The sequence below is a fragment of the Canis lupus genome, chromosome 22 (genome assembly GCF_003254725.2).
Source record: "Canis lupus dingo isolate Sandy chromosome 22, ASM325472v2, whole genome shotgun sequence".
Classification (NCBI taxonomy): Eukaryota; Metazoa; Chordata; class Mammalia; order Carnivora; family Canidae; genus Canis; species Canis lupus.
In genome coordinates, this window is record NC_064264.1 from 12,837,381 (window position 1) to 12,852,897 (window position 15,517).

Sequence of the window (15,517 nt, forward strand, 5' to 3'; positions counted from 1 at the left end):
TGTTTCATGCATTTGCAATATAGTTTATTCTCTTATTACAGTTTGCATTCCTTTCTGAAATATTCCTCCTCCTATTTTTTCTTTTTTTTGTAGACTGACATAAAGGTATTCTTTTTGCTGTGAAGTTCTATTAATTTTGAAAAATACATAATACCATGTATCTCATGGAGAATATTTTTCCACCCTCAATATCTAGTGTGCTTCACTTACTAATTCCTCTCCTCTCCACCCACACTCCTGAAAACCTCTGGTCTTTTTACTGTTTCTGTTCTTTTACCTTTTCCAGAATATCATATAATGGAATCATTACAGTATGGAGATTTTTGAGGCTAGCTTCTTTCACTTGCAATATGATTCTAAAATTCTTCCCTATCTTTTTTTGTGAATTGATAGCTTATGCATTTTATCAGGAAATAATATCATAGCATGTGGTATAGACCAATTTATTCAGTTACTGTAGATATATTGTTTGATTTCCATTTTGGAAATTATGAGTAAAGTTGCTATAAACATTCCTGTGCAAGTTTTGTGTGAACACAGATTTTCAAATCAGTTGTATAAATATCTAGGAGTGTGAATGCTGGATTGTATGGTAAGTCAAGTTTAACTTTGTATGAAATTATCAAACTGTCTTCTAAATTGGAATCACTTTAAATTCCCACCAGTAATGAATGAGAATTTGTGTCACTCCATATCCTTACCAACAATTAGTACTTTGAGCTTTAAAAAAAAAATTTAGACAATGTAATATGTGTGAGGGACATTTTATTGCTGTTTTAATTTGTAATTTCCCAATCATGATTAATGTTGAGCATCTTTCCATATGATTGCTTTTCATCTGTACATCTTCCTAGGTAGGTATCTGCTCATATATTTAGCCCATCTTTAGTGTATATTTGTTTGTTTGTTTTCTAACTGTTGAGCTTAAGAGTTCTTTGTATGTTTGGAGTGGCAACAGAGAACGTCGTTGCCTTGCTGCATCATGATCTTAGGGAGAAAGTACTATTTCTTACCATTAACTGTTAGCTGTTGGATTTTTGTAAATGTTCTCTTTCTAAAATATAATAATAATAATAATAATAATAATAATAATAATAATAATAATTTATTCATGAGAGAGAGAAGCAGAGGCACAGGCAGAGGGAGAAGCAGGATCCTTGCAGGGAGTCCAATGTGGGACTTGATCCCAGGACTCCAGGACCACGCCCTGAGCCAAAGGCAGATTCTCAACTGCTGAGCCACCCAGGCATCCCTGTAGATGTACTTTATCAAGTTGAAGTTCTCTATTCCTAGTTCACTGAACATTTTTATCATAAATTGGTGATGCATTTTGCCAAATGCTTTTTCTGAATCAGTGTGGCCATATGATTTTTCTTCTTTATCCTGGATTACACTGACAATTTTTTCAACGTGTAACCAGACTTGCATATTTGGAATAAATTCATGGTATGTAATTCAGTTTACACATTGTTAAATTTAGTTTCCTAGTATTTTGTTGATATAGGCTTTGTTTTGTTTTTGCCTCTGAGGTTATGAAAGATACTGGTTTGTAGATTTTCTTGTTTTTATCTGATTTTGATATTACTGTCATGCTGGGCTCATAGAATGATTTGGGAATTTTTTTCCTTTATTTGCATATTCTGGAAGAGAATGTGAAGAATTGATTTTTTATGCCTTTTGTATAAAACAGGGATTCATATTTCATATTTCTACCCTGACTATTCCATTTTTTAAGATTTATTTATTTATTTATTTATTTATTTACTTACTTACTTACTTACTTACTTACTTACTTACTTACTTTATGAGAGAGCCACAGAGAGAGGCAGAGGCAGAGGGAGAAGCAGGCTCCATGCAGGAAGCCTGATGGGGGACTCGATCCTGAGTGTCCAGGATCACGCCCTGGGCTGAAGGTGGCGCTAAACAGCAGAGCCACCCAGGCTGCCCTTGTATTCCATTATATAGCGATGTTGATTCCCTGGGATCCCTACCAGCGATGACATTAAGGAATTAAGGAAAATCTTTGATTATTTTGTCTGTCAATTACACTTATAAATATATTTATTGACTACTTACCAAGAAAAACATTTACATATTTTTAAATTCCATTAACATATGCCTTCCTTGTTCACTACTGTATCCTCAATAAGTAGACCAAGTACATCGTAGACCCACAGTAACTAGTTATTGCCTCATCTTGGAACACACACAATAAAAGACATTTAGTAAAATGTTTCAAGATCTGAAAGTCAACTAGATCACTTAGGTTAAAGGAATATTTCCATGACTTTTAATGCTTAATGAAAGCTGTAGGAGATCACTACTTTCAGACATGAGGCATGGTGAAATATTTTATACCAATTTGCCTCCTACAAATGAATAGGCTGAAACAACTGTGGAGCTGAATTTTCACCATATGGTATGGCATCTAAACAGCTAACACTTTTTTAGAATGTCCCATTATGTGAACTAGGTCATTGAAAATGATAGGTGGACATTCACATATTAACACTATAATAGGAGCACAGTTCTCAAATTGTTAGAATACTCCCTGTCATACAAATAGATAATGAGCATGTGTCAGTGTCACATTTAACTCATTAATGAGAGAACCAGCAGGATGGAAGACCTTATTAAAATTGTATATGAGGAACTAGGACTCATAAAGTCATTATGGAAAGGAATGCTGAAATATGATTGCTAGTTTCAAGAACTGTGATGAGTCTAAGAATTACATCCTACTTGCACACTAATAATGTAACTTTGCCACAGTTTGTAGAACACATGAGACTCCTTAGCTAAAGACTAAGAAGACAATTATAGAAAAATCAATAATAAGAGTATAACATTTTTTGGTATCAGTTTTTTTGAGCTCCAATACCAACTCAAGGCAGCATGTGGAAAGTTGGATATGGCAAAGAACATTTGGCACAAGACAGATTTAGTAGTTTAAAAACTATTGTAAAAGGGATAGAAAATACTGTTAACTTACAGGCACAGCCCTCATCTAGGAGCTAAAGGGTTTCTTCTCCACAGTCTTTGAGGAGCCAAAAGAATCTCTGTGTGACCCCTGGACAAGGAGTCGGGGGAAAAAAAGGCAAGTCAATTGCAATGGGGGAAAAGATAGAGCTCAACTGCACTGAAAGAAAAAGGGAGGGAGAGAATTTTTAGGAGCCTTGGTGAGTAAGTGGGAAAGTATTGCAGAGTGTTAGCTGGAAGTGGTCAATGTGATCTGGCCAGCTGTATTTGTAATTGGTGCTTATCTAAGTTAGGCTCCTCCCCCCATACTCCAGAAGGAAATATCTCTGTCTTCCAACTCAGTTTGTATACAACTCCCTGGAAAAGATAGTCTGGTATAAAGGTTTTCTTCTCAAAATGTGTAGAAATGGGAAAGACTGGATAGATAATTTTCTCCAAAAGCTAATTTAGCTATAAACCTGGAGAATGTATTATGGACAATGAAAACTTAGTTTCTTGATTATCTTTTGTATTAAGAAAAGAATAAACCTATTTTTTGGAGCCTTCTTAAATTAATATTGATCTTGCAATAGTTTAGAACACTTGCCTTATAATAAGTAAGTATTGAAAAAAGGAGTTAAATTTCTTGAGAATAAGACCCTTTGCTGGGGTTGATAGAAAATGCTACAGCATGACAAAAAAGGTCACACATTCACATGTTTGCCTTTTCCCCCCACGATTTGTTTTCTCCTCAACAGTGAAACCTGGGATCTTAAATAATATCTAAACATTCTGATCACAAATAGAGTGGGTTTGTTGTGTTTTTATACTGTTATATAGGTGATTTCTGGCTTATTTACCCTTTTTTCACTGTATTTTTATGGCGGTGGAAATTAAACATGGATTCAATGAATAACATACATGTAAAATCAAAATTACAAACAATATTTGTACATTTGATAGTACTATACTAATTCAGCAGTGACTACTTCAGGTAGTCTGTGAATTTATGACAATAGATTGTGTCTGTTTTATGTTTGACTAGTTTATTTACATAGATGTAACACATGTTAATTAACATACCTTGTATTGTTAGTAAGAATAAAGTCATAAGATATTAAGGATAAAAAGTTGACTTTTATCCTGGGGCTTTATAAAGCAGGGGTTAATATATATATATTTTTTACCACCTCTAAGGCTAGGGCCCTATAATAATACAGAATGATAGAGACAATGAAGATATATTTTCTGAACATATGTAAATAACCATATTATGAAATAAAGGGTCTCATTAAAAGCTTTGTGTATAATATTGGTTATTGTTCTGAGGGGTTGGCAGTTAAAACTAGTCAATTAATGCTATATTCAATAGAGTAATTATTTCTTTACATTCTCTAAATGTTTTCTTATTTTTAAATCTACATTAAGGTTTCCTGCAAACATTTTATAAATCCTGAGGGATTTGTTAAAACTAGATGCCATCCAGAGAGGGTTTCATTACAGTTTTCACAGACGGTATCTGCTAAATTGAGTCAGGAGATAAATACGAAATAAATTTTTTTCCCCAAGTGCCCATGAGAAAATAGAGTATTAAAAAATAGTATCTCACCATTTCTTGGGTCCTTGCTTCCAAGATGACAAAGAAAGGAAAGTACAGTGGTCATGGCAGAAAGGGCTTCTGCTGGCCCAAGGAAAAGCCATTAAGAATTTCATTGTTTGAAACACAGTAGAGGCCACAGCTTTCAGGGACACTCCAAAATGAGTGTCATTGATGCTTCAATGATTCCCAAGCTGTATGTGAAACACCACTTTACATCATGAGTTGTGTTATTGACAGCACTGTCATTGGAACCAATACCCTCCTCCTGTTTTAGACCTTCAGATGGTGCCCCACTACCTCTGTTAAAGCCCCTGTAAAGAGTGGAGTCCTTAAAATCTGAAGAAAATCCAGTTTCTAGAAAAATAGATGATGGAAACTATACCATATAGCAAAAATATTTTTTTAAAAAAATAATATTTCAAAATAAAGGATCACAAATAATTTTCCCTGATTAGTTTAATTCATTCCTGTGATTAATCCAAATCCACTGGATCTTGTGTTTTATTCTCTTTTCACTAAGTCACCTACTTTTGGAAAGGAGCTCTGGAGATCTTGGCTCAGTGTTTTGCTTCAGTAATTAATATGGCTATTGTTCATGGTGGCAACATTAACTTATACCAGGTATCTATTCTTTGCAATGTTAATAATCAAGGGCACTTTCTACAGTCCTTTTCTCTGAGATACTGGCTTTTGATATTTTCCCTGAAGAAATCCCATGAGAGAAGATAAAGTGACATAAGATGAGAGAACAGAAACTGTCTGTGGGGTGGCAAGGTAGGGGGGTGGGAGGGGAGAACAAAAACAAAAATGGGATGATTTTTTTTCTAGATCAACCCTTAACACCAGTTTAGAGAAGAGTAGACACCCATGTTGCTGTCATTAATATCTATTTTTTTAACATACTTAGTAAGTAGATTTAGTGAGGTCCTTACAGAATCTCCATTTTTTTTTTTTTTTTTTTTTAGTAAACTGACTCTTTTATAGGAGAGTTTCTCTTTTTCTTTTCTTTTTTTTTAAGATTTTATTTATTTATTCATAGAGACACAGCTAGAGAGAGAGACAGAGACACAGGCAGAGGGAGAAGCAGGCACCATGCAGGGAGCCTGATGTGGGACTCGATCCCTGGTCTCCAGGATCACACCCTGGGCTGCAGGCGGCGCTAAACCGCTGCGCCACCGGGGCTGAGTTTCTCTTTTTCACCGAAATACTGTATCACATTTTGGATTAAATAAATAGCATGGCTAAATAAGACTTAGGAAATATACCCAAATCTTTCTAATTTTATTCTTACTTTTGAGTGCCAAGCTAGAGTTTACGAGCAAAAGGATTAAGCCATTCATGTTTTGGCCATTTGGGAAAACTAATTACTTTTGGTGTTAACACATCAGCAACTTTATTTTTCTGAATGTAGATTAAGGTAAAAGAAACAAAAAGGTTGGAGCACAAGTGAATGGTTTAGCTTAGTAGCCTCATTAAAAGTAGCATCAGCTTCTGTAGATGTGAGAAACTTCTCTTCAGATTTTTCAAAAGTAATTTAAAGGCATGACAAATATCAACTTAAAGTCAATGGCTTTTGAAATCAGATTTAATGAGAAAAGAAACCTATACTCTCTGGGCAGATTACATAGAAGATAAAAACTTTTTAAGGATCGTGGTAAATTAACATAACATAAAATTTATCATCCTGTTTTAAGTATATAATTCAATAATCTTGTGTATTCATATAATTATAAAACAGATCTCCAGAACTACATCATCTTGCAAATCTGAAACTCTATATCCATTAAATAACAGCTACACATTCTCAACTACTACAACCTTGGCAACCACCATTCTACTTTCTGTCTATAAATTTACCTATTGTAGGTACTGCATATAAGTGGAATCATGTGATATTTGTCTTTTTGCGAATGGCTTATTTCACTTTGCCTAATGTCTGTAAGGTCATCTATTAGTTGTATGTGTCCGTTTTCCTCCTTTTAAGACAATAATGTTCTACTGTATGAATATATCACTTTGTGTTTATTCATCTGTTGCTAGATACTTGGGTTGCTTTCAGCTGTTTGGCTATTGCAAATAACGCTGCTATGATCATGAGTGTACAAATATTTCTTCGAGATCTTGCTTTCAGTTTTTTGTTTTATAAATACTCAGAAGTGAAATTGATGGATCATAGGGTAGGTAATTCTATTCTAAATTCTAAAAGAATTTAAAATTCTTTTAAATTTTTGAGGAACCGCTATACTGTTTTCCATTGCATGTGTACCACTTTACGTTCTCTTCCAACAGGATATGGGTATCCTAACGGGTGTGAGGTATTACTTCAATGAGGTAATAATAACTTTTCACTATGGCTGAGCCACCCAGGGATCCCCAAAAAAATTAACTTTAATAAGCTTTTACATAAACATTTTGAACCCACATGTAAAAGTGCATACATTTAACGCATATCTACATGCATATTTACATATACTAATATATATATATATATAGTTAGAGGACAATGTTATCCAAGTCCCTGAAGCTTAGTTTCAAAATATAATTAACCTTATATTGGGATGTGCCTGGGTGGCTCAGCAGCTAAGCGTCTGCCTTCAGCTCAGGACGTGATCCTGGAGTCCTGGGATCGAGTCCTACGTCGGGTTCCCTGCATGGATCTTGCTTCGTCCTCTGCCTGTGTCTCTGCCTCTCTCTCTGTGTGTCTCTCATGAATAAATAAATAAAATCTTTAAAAAATTTTAACCTTATATTTATAGTACAAGGAAAGCCATTTATTTCAATATATAGACAATCTATGGAAGCGAGTAAAGTCACTGCTTAGTGACTTATTTTTTTTTCTTTTTCTAGGATTTTAAGTTTCTTTAAATATTTTTCATCAAACTAAAGACCATTTGTTAACTCCAAATATTAACTCAAGATCATAAAGTGATTGAAGGATGTCGGAAATCATATTTGTTTATATTTTAAGGCAGCACAATTCCTGTATGTAAGTTTGTTATGGGGATAGCTATAAATGTTTTGCACAGAGAGCTCTTGAAGTAGCTACATTAACCAGAAACAATCAGTTTGATATAGAGGTTTTTGTAAATCAATTTACTTGTAAAGCTGTGTGTCTGTTCTCATGACTATTTATTTATTTTTAAAGATTTTATTTATTCATGAGAGACACAGAGAGGCAGAGACATAGGCAGAGGAAGAAATAGGCTCCCTGTGGGGTACCCGATGAGGGACTCGATCCCAGGACTCCAGGATCATGCCCTGAGCGGAAGGCAGACACTCAACCACTAAGCCACCCAGGTGCCCCTGTTCTCATGACTTTAAATGTTTTGTAGGAAGACTGGTAATTTCTCTGACCCATGATGCTAAAGTGGGAAACTACAGGACTTTAAAAATCGGTTTATGTCTGGGAAAAATCTCCATGCCTCATAAAAATTAAATGTATACAGTATTGTATTTTATATTCTGATATATTCAAGGAAAAGATATTTAGCTCCTTTTAAACAAATTTTTCAATCTAATCTTACTTGTTCAATAAATCATCTTGCTCAAGGTTATTACCTAAATTTGTATTGGGGCGCCTGGATCTCAGACATTCAGATAGGCAAGCTGTTTTTTCACATCCAAGGACCTCGTACCAGGTGTCTAGTAACTGAAAGACTGATGACAGTGCTCAGACTCTCGTTCTTAAGGACAGTATCCAGATCTTATCAGTTCCCAACTGCAATGTATGTTAGAAATTAGATTTCTCGGTTCTTGATTTTTGAAAGACAAAGAGGCCTTAACCAGATCAGATAGAAGAATGGTCTTCAGAGTTGATACAGGAGATTCTGAAAATGAACCCAAATTGTGCATCTTGACAAAAATTTATCATTTGGTTTTAACAGTTCTATAACAGGAAGTTCAAGGATAGCCAAAGGACCTCAAAGCTTTGCTATTCAAATGGGTCACAGTTGGGCAGGCCTCTATGATGAGGAGAATAAAGCCAAAATAAATATAGCTAAAATTAAATCTCCTTACAACTTACAGCCCACTGATAAATACCTGAGACATGCAGAGCGTGACATTTCTCACAGAACTCATGGCTGCCATAGTGCAGATATTTCAGTAAAGTCTAAGAGCAACTTTAACAATAACCAGTCCCCCAAGGTCCTGCAGACCCTACTTTCAGCAGACAGAAATTCCTTAGAAAAATATAGGTTTATCTCTACACCTACCCCTACCTCCACAAACTGGAAAATATAATCGGTTACTCCTCACAATCACAAGAGTAGCTTTTTTTTGCCCGTGGATCCAGTCCCCATGCTACAATGAAACCACATTATTGCACCATAAAATGTCTCAAAATTTTTTTGACTCTTGAGCTCAACAGCCCCACATCACATATGGCAATCACATTACTGCATTATTATCAAATTAGCTGGCCAAAGGACTATATCGCCTTTTGACATTTACCAAAGATACACAAAAGTCCCAGAAGATGAGATCTTTTATACTAACTCATTATAAGGTTGAACCACATTCATTATATATGGATTAATAAAATAAAAGGCATGAAAAGAAATCTTAAAATATAAAGATAATGAAAACAGTAGGAAATACTCAAGGGCCAAAAAATAAATAAATAAATAAAAAATAAAAAATAAAGTGTTGTAGGAGCATAGTTTAAATTTGCAGGTCTAATGAGAGGTCATGATAAACATAAGTTTAAGAGTTTTGGAAATTGATGGGGATGGCAAGAAATTAGTGTAATATTTTTATGCTAGTTTTTATGAATTTTCCTCTTGAAAAATTATATTTACTTTGCCCATCTCAATGAAAGTAAATGCTACACAGACACCATTTAAATATAACATCTATATGATTATTAAATAAAACACATAATTGATTTTTTTAAAGATTTTTTTTATTTATTTGTGAGAAAGAGAGAGAGAGAGAGAGAGAGAGAGAGAGAGAGGTAGAGACACAGGCAGAGGGAGAAGCAGGCTCCATGCAGGGAGCCTGATGTGGGACTCGATCGTGGGTCTCCAGGATCATGCCCTGGGCCGAAGGTGGTGTTAAACCGCTGAACCCCCCAGGCTGGCCAAAACTCATAATTGTTTATGATTGGTCTTTCTGGGACTTTCAGCATTATTCCCATTAAGTATTATACAAATGGCCCATGAGTATAAAACATTAATACTTGTAATATGTTAAAATACTTTTTGTTACATTTCCTATGTAGAGAAAGCTCAAGTGTTAGTCTTCTGTCTTTAAGAATAAGAAAATGAATGGTATGCTAACTATATGGCGAATTTAGGGATACAGGAATAAACCTATTCTAGAAATATTGATTTGTGCATTAGTTTGGTAAACATTTACAACTCATAATAAAGCATCTCTTATGCTAAAGAGCTATGAACAAGATGAACTAGGATATTTTGCTGTGATCTGCATGAATTTCCTCACAATTATATAAAATACAGTTCAAAAATGCATCTTTTAAATAATTGAAGATACATATTTTGTTACCATTAAAAATCTTAAAAGATAAAGAGAACTCCTCCTACTCAGAATAGCAAAATATCTCATTTTCTATTCAGTTGAGCGTATCTTGAATATAGAGATTAAATTTTAAAGTGTGACTAATGTACCAGAGCCCCAAATCTGCCTGTGTCTTAGACACACTCATCATCAGTCTGCTTGAGATTTTTCATATCTAAATATAGCCTTAAATGTATTATTTGCAGAAACATTTATTTTCATTTACTAGAAAATATTTTAAAATAAGAATAATTAATGATCCTTTTCTGGTTATTCCTCTTAGAAATCACGTCCTTGTGGGCACTGTTTGTTGCATGCAATTCTTACAAGATATGCAGTTAATATGACTCTTTTTAACAGGGAAGAACAATAACAAATCATTCTTCTGTTCCTTTTCCTATGCAAGAGACAAAGACAAACTTAGGGGAAGTTTGTTGTTGTTGTCATCCACATGCTTTTTCTCCAGTTCTGAGAAATGTCCCTTAACTTTCAGTGTTCAGTGTCATAACTTCTCTGGAACTTGCTAAGCCTGGCAGCCTTGGCAGGAATCCTTGACAGCTTGTCAAGCCCAAGGCAAATTCATGTAATCTTTCCTCCCAGTAATTAATAATTAATTATTGCTCATTAATCATTAATGAATGGTAGTTGGGAATAATCTAGCCTTTAAAATGAGACGGGGGGAAAAAAACCACAAAGACATTGTTATTTCAAAAGGAACTTTTTAGTTCAGGACTTTTACAAGTCAAACTAATCCTGGGGCTAATCGTGAAAATTAATGAGATAAAAAGCTTACAAGCATACACAAAACCATTCACAGGTGGTCCTAGCACCTCTCAACTCTTTCTGTCCAAATCACATGACACAACTATCTTCCAACCTACAAAAAACCACACACCACAACGGCAGTTATGCTTCCTAGAATGGCAGGTTTTCTCTTTAAGAAGCTGAAAGAAGTGGCTTTCTAGAATACTGACATGTGATTGCTATTATCTACACTGTCAGGGTTTTTTTTTTTTTTTTTTTTTTTTTTTTTTTTTTTTTTTTTTTTTTCTGAACAGTAGAAGGAGTTCTTGGGTAAAATAAAGAAAAGGCTGATGGAATCATTTTAATAAATGTGAATCATTAGATGTTATTTGTATTCAGCTTTGTTCTTCAGGTATTCACAGTGTCACCAGCTGTAATGACAATGTGTTGAGTACTTACTTGATGGGTAAAAGCTGAAACACCTTTTTCTTGACATTTGTTGAAATGGTGAAAAAAAGGAAAAAAAAATGTCCTTTAAAACTATTGAAACTAATGATAGTCCCCAGTGCTGGGGGAGAAAATGCTCTTTCTGCTCATGTACAAATCATTTCAGAATTTCTCAGTACAGGAGGACAATAATCCCTTTACAATTCCGCTGTGCAAATAACAGAAAAGGTAACTAAGCCCATCATACATATATAGGTATGGATCAAGACCTGCAAATACAAATATTCATAGTTATCTTTATCTTTTCTGACTAACATATACAGTATTATATTGCCAGGCATAATTTTGTACAGTAATGTTGCACCAAATCAAAAGATTAAAATTTTCAGGCTCCCCCTCTTCTGTCCCTGTATTGCCTAATTCTCAAATCTTAGCCCATTAGGTTTTGCATTGTAGTGTTGATTTGTCCAGATTTGCTAGACTTCTTCCCCCAATCCATTCCTCCTCAACATGCTATACCTTTTATTCTCATGATTTACTCATTATTGTAACTGGAAGCCTCCATTCCCCACTCCATTTCACCCATTTTGCCCAACGAAAATTTGCTTCTCTCTGGCAATCGTAGCTATTCTCTGTGTTTATAGGTCTGACTCTACTTTTTGTTTTGTTTTTTAAATTCCACATATAAATGAAATTGTGTATTTGTCTTTCTCCATCTGACTTTTTCACTTAGCATGATACTTTCTAGGCCCATTCATGCAGTCACAAATGGAAATAACTCATCCTTTTTGTGGCTGAGAACTATTCCATAGACATATTATATATACATACACACATATACACCCCACATCTTCTTTATCCATTCACCTAGCTAGCAGTGGATGCTTAAGGCTGTTTCCATCGCTTGGCTATTATAAATAATGCTGCAGCAAACATAGGAGTACATATATTAAAAAAAAAAAAGGAGTACATATATTTTTTTGAATTAGTCCAAACTTCTCTTTGTTAATCCTGTCTTCAGAACCTCCACTCTCTGTAATTCCTTTCAAATTCCTAAATATCTTTAAAATATGGGTCAAAATTTTGATGTTGTTGTTCTGCTCATGTAATATTAAACATAGAGACTTTTTATGGCTTTAGTATACATTAAATAAATGTAAAAAAATCTAAAAATATTATTTTACCCTATATGACCCATTGCCCTTAATAAGGTCATTTTATTTAATATGTATGTTTGTTTTTTCTTTGGCCAAACTCTGTGTTACTAGAGAGATAAATAATAGATTTTAGAGGCCACTAGGTTGTTGATTTTTCTGCTGTGATCCCAGAACACCATGTATTATTATTATTAATAATTATTTAAGATTTTATTTTTATTTATATATGAGAGACACAGAGAGGCAGAGACATAGGCAGAGAGAGAAGCAGGCTCCAGCAGGAAGCCTGATGTGGGACTCAATCCTGAGACTCCAGGATCGTGCCCTGAACCAAAGGCAGATGCTCAATTGCTGAGCCACCCAGGTGTCCTTACTATGTGTTATTGAATAAAAACCATACAATCTTTCTAAACATTATATCACTTTGTAGGATAACAATAACTCTTAGCAAGACATAAATGATGAAACAGGATAGTGTATTTAAAACACTTTGTAGACTGGGAAACACAACAGATCATTGTCACTATATACTTCATCACATATTATTGTCTATTATTGTTTTGAAACTGAGCCTTTAAATTTCTAGGAAGTTAGATAAATCAAATTAAACATACAGTATCTATAAAGTTCAACCAAAAAAATAAAGGTCGTAAATAAGGGAGACACTTGAGACACTTAAAAATTGCATATTTTCTTCAAAGGTAGCAGAAGCAAAATAGCAGCATTTTAGTCCTAATTGTACTTTTTATTACTTGAGGCTAAATAAGTTTTGCAAATGTTTGTTAGCTGTAAGTATTTTACTTGGTTAATTTGGTGTTTGGTTGGATTAAACATGGCACATTTATATTATAGGCTGGTATGTGGTTATTCTGATCTCATTGGAAGATTATGTTTATTACTTGGGGAAGATAATAACAATTTTATAAATCAGATAGGCCAGGAAATAATATTTCCTAATAAATATGATGTTTTAAGTTTTATCTATATTTTCAGGGATTAAAAATTAAGTCAGGGGATGCCAGAAAAGCATGCAACTCTTGATCTTAAGGTTGTAAGTTTGAACCCCACACTGGTGTAGAGATTACTTAAAAATAAGATCTTTAAAAAAATAAAAATTAGGTCAGGATGGTAGGAATAAAAGTAATTTCATGTCTTAATTTTGCATCTGTACTTTTTTTGCACAAACCACAAGTAAGAAATAAGATTTTGACTTATGTAAAAATATTTTCAATAGGCACACATATATAAAAGGACATGGAAGCATTTAGAACAAACTATCAGTAGAAATTATGCCTGTTTATTGGTAGTTCTGATAATCTAATATAACCTTAATTGATAACTTAATATCTGATATATATATAAATTTTTTTTATTAGGGCTATTTTTTGGAGCAGTTTTAGGTTCAGCGTTTGGTATTTTAAAATTGGAAAAATAGGGGATCCCTGGGTGGCTCAGAGGTTTAGTGCCTGCCTTTGGCCCAGGGCGCGATCCTGGAGTCTCAGGATCGAGTCCCGCCTCGGGCTCCGGCATGGAGCCTGCTTCTCCCTCCTCCTGTGTCTCTGCCTCTCTCTCTCTCTCTCTCTCTCTCTCTCTGAGTTTCTCATGAATGAATGAATGAATGAATGAATAAATAAATAAATAAATAAATCTTTAAAAAAATAAAATTGGAAAAATAAAGAATACTGTTTTTTATAAAGAATATTTCAAATAGAGCTTGAGTTAACAGGTGTAAGTCACTAGAAGGTATAAATAACTGTAGATTTACTTTTTAAAAATTGAAAGCTTTGGAAGGGTTTGAGAATTGGAATTATAAGCAGAGTTCTAACCTATTTATAGTTTCGTGTTTAACTAACATAAAAATACACATTTATCACTAAGCAATATAAATAGCAATAAAAAAAAATAGCAATCAAGTCACTGGAGAAAGATAAAGAGTTTGTAAATGAAGTAATTAAAGGAATCCGTTCTAATTGTATTATTAATTCTAAAGTGTAGGTTTTTGAAACAAATTGAATCTAATAGTTGCATCTTCTAACATGCCTACTTCAATGGTTTGCATCTAGAAGATGCTCAGTTACACAGTAATTGGTTGTTCTTTTATGATTTGCTTTTTCTTAATTATCACATACCCTACCTGACTCTGCCACAAGTATAATTAAAATAAAAGGTTTTTCAATTTTTTTTCTGATGTCATCACATTTGATCCTTACATAATCTTTGTGAGCTAGACCAGACAAGTGCTACTACCTCTACTTTTTCTAAATGAGAAAACATAGAGGTTATGTGATTGAAGTATAAATTCTTAACTCATATCATTCATAAGAAATTAGAAGTTATTACAAGTTTACACTTTTCCCCAACAACATGCAGTGGCTTGTGTGTATTACTTGTGCAGAGATTTATATTGCATTTTTTATATTATAAATCAGAGGTCTTACATTACATTATTCATTCTCAATATTAAAAGTAAGTATAGAGATCATATTATAAGATAAATTTAATGCTGTAACATTGAATCTTATATAACTATTTGACTTGCAGGGCTAATTGTTAATAGAAACAAAACACACTTATCACTTTGTAAGATAAAGTATTATACTAACACCACATGAAATCTTAATGGAAATTGAACTGAAAGATTGAAACGGGCATTAAAATTATATAATAAAAATATACATATCTTATAAATCATAAGTACAAATCTACTTAAGGAAATGATCTATTGAAAGGTCATGAATAATACTGCTACTCAGAGAATCAAAAACTATTACATCATCAGAGATAAGAAAACATTTCTCTCTCAACAAATCAATCAATCACTCTTTAGAAGATGGTGAATGTTTAAGCACAAAGAAAATAAAAATACAAAATATTTCAGTTTAATATCCTCTATTTACAACTTTGTTAAATAAAATAAGGTGCTTTTCTTAAATTGAAGATAATATCAAGAGTAGAAAGCTTTAAAAACAAATTACAGTTTGGAAGCACTTTTTATTTTTCCCACCTGAATGCATTTCATGAGCCCATAGTTATCATAGTTAAGCTGAACTGGTGTCTACTCTTTTGAAAATTGTTTTAATTTACTTATTGG